The 6,810-nt window shown below is 38.1% G+C and overlaps 1 non-coding gene across 1 annotated transcript; it reads right to left on the bottom strand.

The window, feature by feature from the left end:
* Positions 1-3,169: 3,169 nt before the first annotated feature.
* On the bottom strand, positions 3,170-3,277 carry LOC148564617 (small nucleolar RNA R71). Its single transcript, XR_015884359.1, has one exon. It is a non-coding gene; the product is annotated as a small nucleolar RNA R71 (small nucleolar RNA).
* Positions 3,278-6,810: the final 3,533 nt, after the last annotated feature.

Here is a 6,810-nt window from a genome sequence, read left to right on the forward strand (position 1 = left end):
AAACACTTCCGTTCTACATGAAAACAAGCTTGAATGTGTATCTCTTAGCCTCCATTCCGAAAGATCGGAGTCTTCGTGGTATAAGCTAGAATCAATTGGCAGCATTCTTGAGATCCGGAAAGTCTAAACCTTGTCTGTGATATTCCGAGTAGGATCTGGGATGGGATGACTGTGACAAGCTTCAAACTCGCAAGTGTTGGGCGTAGTGACAGACGCAAAAAGATCAATGGATCCTATTCCAATATGAGTGAGAACCGACAGATGACTAGCCGTGCGGTGACAGCGCATTTAGACCATTTTCACTGAGAGGACGGACGGTAGCCATTGACAACGGTGATCCCCCAACATACAGCTTGCCATGGAAAGGAGTATGAATGATTGAATGAAGGCAGTAGGAAAGCAGAGATTCAGAAGGAGCAAAGCATCTCCATACGCTTATTTGAAATCCCACCAATGAATTACATAAGTATTTCTATCTTGTTTTATATTTTATTTATATTTTAATTATCAAAACTTTATAACCATTTGAAATCTGCCTGACTGAGATTTACAAGATGACCATAGCTTGCTTCAAGCCGACAATCTCCGTGGGATCGACCCTTACTCAAGTAAGGTTTATTACTTGGACGACCCAGTGCACTTGCTGGTTAGTTGTGCGGAGTTGTGAAAAGGAGTTGAGATTACAATCGTGCAGACCAAGTTTTTGGCGCCGTTGAGATCACAATTTCGTGCACCAAGTTTTTGGCGCCGTTGCCGGGAATTGTTCGAGTTTCGACAACTGACGGTTCATCTTGTTGCTCAGATTAGGTAATTTTATTTTGATTTTAAGCTTTTTGTTTTTATTATTTTTATTTTCAAAAAATTTTCAAAAAAAATAAATTATTCTATGACTTCATAATTTTTAAGAATGAATTCTAGAGTTTCATGATGATCTATTGAAGTCTGGCTGGCTGTGAAGCCATGTCTAATATTTTGGACCGAGGTTTCAACTTATCATCACAAGAGCTTGTTGATTTCTAACAATCTTGCTGTGGTATGTAATGTTCTATTGAAGCTTGGCTGGCCATTGGCCATGTCTAGTGTTTTGGACCGAAGCTTTCACTAAAAGCTTGGCTGGCTAGTAAACCATGTCTAATTCCTAGACTGGAGCTTTAGACTAACATTGCATGATTCCTGGAATTCTCATTAAGAATTTTGAATTCCTTATTTTATCCTTTTTCAAATAATTTTCGAAAAATACAAAAAAATTAATAAAATCATAAAACCAAAAATAATTTGATGTTTCTTGTTTGAGTCTAGTGTCAATTTTTAAGTTTGGTGTCAATTGCATCTTTTTAACTTTTCTTGAAATTTTCGAAAACTCATGCATGGTGTTCTTCATAATCTTCAATTTGTTCTTGATGATCCTCTTTGTTTGATCTTTAATTTTTCTTGTTTTGTGTCTTTTCTTATTTTTCATATGCATTTTTAATATGTTAGTGTCTAAACATTGAAAATTTCTAAGTTTGGTGTCTAGCATGTTTTTCTTTTCTTAAAAATTTGCAAAAATAAGTTCTTGGTGTTCATCTTGACATTCAAAGTGTTCTTGGTGTTCATCTTGATATTTAAAGTATTCTTGCATGCATCATGTGTTTTGATTCATAATTTTCATGTTTTTGAGTCATTTTGTTGTTTTTCTCTCTCCTCATTAAAAATTCAAAAATAAAAAAATATTTTTCCCTTATTCTTCTCATAAATTTCAAAAATTTGGATTGACTTAGTCAAAAAAATTTTAAAAAAAAATCTAGTTGTTTCTTATGAGTCAAGTCAAATTTTCAAATTTAAAAAAAGATCCTATCTTTTCAAAACCTTTTCAAAAATCAAATCTTTTTTATTTTTCTTTCATTTTTTTGGAAAATTTTAAAAATTGATTTTCAAAATCTTTTTTCTTATTTTTATTTCATATTTTCGAAACTAATGCTAACAATTAATGTGATTGATTCAAAAATTTTAAGTTTGTTACTTGCCTAGTAAGAAAGGTTCAATCTTTAAATTTTAGAATCATATCTTTTTGTTTCTTGTTATTCAAGTAATCAACTTTAATTTCAAAAATAAAATCTTTTTAAATTTCTTTTTTTTTCAAATCTTTTTCAAAATGATTTTCAATCATATTTTTTTCAAAAATCAATTTTCAAAATCTTCTCTAACTTCCTATCTTTTCAAATTTGATTTTCAAATCTTTTTCAATTAACTACTTGACTTTTTGTTTAATTTTAAAAGTCTTCTATTTCAATCATATCTTTTGTCTAAAATTTGAAAACTAAATAAATTAATTACTATTTCTTATCTTTTTCAAATTTTATTTTGTTTCTCTTTATAATTTTCAAATTCTAACTACATCTTAAAATAAAAAAATATTTTCCTTTTATTTTAATTTAAATTCGAATTCAATCTCCCTCTCTCATCTCTCTATTTATTTATTTATCTACTAACACTCCTCTTTCACTCAAAATTTGAACCCCGTCTTCTTCTCTGTGTTCGAATTTTTCTCTTTCCCTTCTTCTATTCTTCTCTTCTTCTACTCACATAAAGGAATCTATATACTGTGACATAGAGGATTCCTCTTCTTTTCTGTTCTCTTCTTTTTCATATGAGCAAGAACAGGGATAAAGACATTCTTATTGAAGCTGATCCTGAACCTGAAAGGACTCTTAAGAGGAAACTAAGAGAAGCTAAAGCACAACCTTCTAGAGAGGACCTGACAGAAATTTTCGAAAAAGAAGGAGACATGGCCGAACCCAATAACAATGGTGGAGATGCAAGGAAGATGCTTGGTGACTTTATTGCACCCTCTTCTAACTTCTACGGAAGAAGCATCTCAATTTCTGCCATTGGAGCAAACAACTTTGAGCTTAAACCTCAATTAGTTTCTCTAATGCAACAGAATTGCAAGTTTCATGGACTTCCATTGGAAGATTCTCATCAGTTTTTAGCTGAATTCTTGCAAATCTGTGACACTGTCAAGACCAATAGAGTTGATCCCGAGGTCTACAGGCTGATGCTTTTCCCTTTTGCTGTAAGAGACAGAGCTAGAACATGGTTGGATTCACAACCTAAGGAAAGCATGAACTCTTGGGAAAAGCTGGTCAGTGCTTTCCTGGCCAAATTCTTTCCACCTCAAAAGATGAGCAAGCTTAGAGTGGAAATCCAAACCTTCAGACAGAAGGAAGGTGAGTCCCTCTATGAAGCTTGGGAAAGATATAAGCAATTGATCAAAAGGTGTCCTACTGACATGCTTCCAGAATAGAGCATCATATGTATATTCTATGATGGTCTGTCTGAGTTGTCAAAAATGTCATTGGACCATTCTGCAGGAGGATCTCTTCATCTGAAAACCCCTGCAGAAGCTCAGGAACTCATTGAAATGGTTGAAAATATTGGCTCAGAACAAAATATTAGCTCAGGAACTCAGGAGGATCTCTTTATCTGAAAACCCCTGTGAACAATGGGACGCCTCAGAAGAAGGGAGTTCTTGAAATTGATACTCTGAATGCCATATTGGCTCAGAACAAAATATTGACTCAGCAAGTCAATATGATTTCTCAGAGTCTGAATGGATTGCAAGCTTCATCCAACAGTACTAAAGAAGCATCTTCTGAAGAAGAAGCTTATGATCCTGAGAACCCTGCAATGGCAGAGGTGAATTACATGGGAGAACCCTATGGAAACACCTATAATCCTTCATGGAGAAATCATCCAAATTTCTCATGGAAGGACCAACAGAAGCCTCAACAAGGTTTCAATAATAATGGTGGAAGAAATAGGTTTAGCAATAGCAAGCCTTTTCCATCATCTTCTCAGCAACATACAGAGGATTCTGAACAGAGCCATTCTGGCCTGGCAACCACAGTCTCTAATCTATCCAAGACCACACTAAATTTCATGAATGAAACAAGGTCCTCCATTAGAAATTTGGAGGCACAAGTGGGTTAGCTGAGTAAGAAGATTACTAAAACTCCTCCTAGTACTCTCCCAAGCAATACAGAAGAAAATCCCAAGAGAGAGTGCAAGGCCATAACCATGGCCAACATGGCCGAACCTGGAGAGAGTGAGGAGGATGTGAGTCCCAGTGAGAAAAGCCTCATGGGACGTCCTCTAGACAGAAAGGAGTTTCCCTTTGAGGAACCAAAGGAATCTGAGGCTCACACAGAGACCATAGAGATTCTATTGAACCTCCTTCTGTCATTCATGAGCTCTGATGAATATTCTTCCTCTGAAGAGAATGAAGACATCACTGAAGAGCAAGTTGCTAAGTATCTAGGAGCAATCATGAAGCTGAATGCCAAGTTATTTGGTAATGAGACTTGGGAGGATGAACCCCCTTGTTCACCAATGAACTGAATGCATTAATGAGGCAGACATTATCTCAGAAGAAACCGGATCCCAGAAAATTCTTCATACCTTGTACCATAGGCACCATGACCTTTGAGAAGGCTCTGTGTGACCTGGGGTCAGGGATAAACCTCATGCCACTCTCTGTAATGGAGAAACTGGGAATCTTTGAGGTACAAGCTGCAAGAATCTCACTAGAGATGATAGACAAATCAATGAAACAGGCTTATGGACTAGTAGAGGACATGCTAGTAAAGGTTGAAGGCTTTTACATCCCTGCTGATTTCATAATCCTAGACACTGGGGAGGATGAGGATGAATCCATCATCCTTGGCAGACCCTTCCTAGCCACAGCAAAAGCTATGATTGATGTTAACAGAGGAGTGTTGGTCCTTAAGTTGAATGAGGACTACCTTGTATTCAACACTCAAGGTTCTCCTTCTGTAACCATGGAGAGAAAGCATGAAAAGCTTCTCTCAATACAGAGTCAAACAAAACCCCCACATTCAAACTCTAAGTTTGGTGTTGGGAGGCCACAACCAAACTCTAAGTTTGGTGTTGAGAGGCCCCAACCCTGCTCTGATTATCTGTGAGGCTCCATGAGAGCTCACTGTCAAGCTATTGACATTAAAGAAGCGCTTATTAGGAGGCAACCCAATGTTATTTAATTATATCTATTTATTTTCCATTGTTATTTTATGTTTTCTTTAGGTTGATGATTATGTGAAGTCACAAAAACAACTGAAAAATCAAAAATAGAATGAAAAAAAATTAAAAATAGCTCACCCTGGAGGAAGAGCTTACTGGCGTTTAAACTCCAGTAAGAGTAGCAGAATGGGCGTTAAACGCCCAGTCTAGCACCATTCTGGGTGTTTAATGCCAGAAACAGGCACCAGACTGGCGTTTAACGCCAGAACAGGGCACCAAGTTGGCGTTAAACGCCAAGAAAGGGAGAAAAGCTGGCGTTAAACGCCAGAAACAAGCACCAACTTGGCGTTTAATGCCAGAAGCACACTCTAAGGGCGTTTTGCACGCCTAAATGGAGCAGGGATGCTAAGTCCTTGACCCCTCAGGATCTGTGGACCCCACAGGATCCCCACCTACCCCGCCTCTTCTCTCTTCTTCACACCTTTTTATAATACTCTTCCCCAAATACTCTTCACCAATCACCTCCATATCTCTTCCCAAATACCCTTCACCAATCACCTCATTCATTTTTCCCCAAAACACCACCTACCTTCAAATTCAAAACTCTTTTTCGCCCCCCAAACCCAACCCAAATACACGAACCTAACCCTCCCCCCACTCCTATATATACCCCTCATCACTCCTTTAATTTCACACATCACAAACACCTTATACCCCCTTGGCCGAACTCACCCTCACCCTCCATCTCCTCCATTTTCTTCTTCTTCTCCTTCATTCTTTCTTCTTTTCTCGAGGACGAGTAAACACTTTAAGTTTGGTGTGGTAAAAGCATTGTTTTTTATTTTTCCATAACCATTTATGGCACCTAAGGCTGGAGAAACCTCTAGAAAGAGGAAAGGGAAGGCAAAAGCTTCCACCTCCGAGTCATGGGAGATGGAAAGATTCATCTCAAAGGTCTATCAAGACCACTTCTATGAAGTTGTGGCCAAGAAGAAGGTGATCCCCGAGGTCCCTTTCAAGCTCAAAAAGAGTGAGTATCCGGAGATCCGACATGAGATTTGAAGAAGAGGATGGGAAGTTCTCTCCAATCCTATTCAACAAGTCAGAATCTTAATGGTTCAAGAGTTCTATGCAAACACATGGATCACTAAGAACCATTATCAAAGTATGAACCCAAATTCAAAGAATTGGCTTACAATGGTTCGGGGGAAATGCTTAGATTTCAGTCCAGAAAATGTAAGGTTGGTGTTCAACTTGCCAATGATGCAAGAAAACGCATGCCCTTACACTAGAAGGGTCAACTTTGATCAAAGGTTGGACCGAGTCCTCATGGACATATGTGTGGAAGGAGCTCAATGGAAAAGAAACTCAAGAGGCAACCCGGTTCAATTGAGAATACCGGACCTTAAGCCTGTGGCTAGAGGATGGTTGGAGTTTATCTAACGCTCTATCATTCCTACTAGCAACCGATCCGAAGTCACTGTGGATCGGGCAATCATGATCCATAGTATCATGATTGGGGAGAAAGTGAAAGTTCATGAGATTATACCTCAAGAACTATACAAGGTGGCTGACAAGTCCTCCACTTTGGCAAGGTTAGCCTTTCCTCACCTCATTTGTCACCTCTGCAATTTGGCTGGGATTGTCATAGAGGGAGACATCCTCATTGAAGAGGACAAGCCCATCACTAAAAAAAGGATGGAGCAAACAAGAGAGCCCACTCATGGACCTCAACAAGAGCATGAGAAAATTCCTCATCATGAAATCCCTGAGATGCCTCAAGGGATGCAC

This window comes from Arachis ipaensis, chromosome B5 (assembly GCF_059453495.1).
Source record: "Arachis ipaensis isolate K30076 ecotype BB chromosome B5, ASM5945349v1, whole genome shotgun sequence".
NCBI lineage: Eukaryota > Viridiplantae > Streptophyta > Magnoliopsida > Fabales > Fabaceae > Arachis > Arachis ipaensis.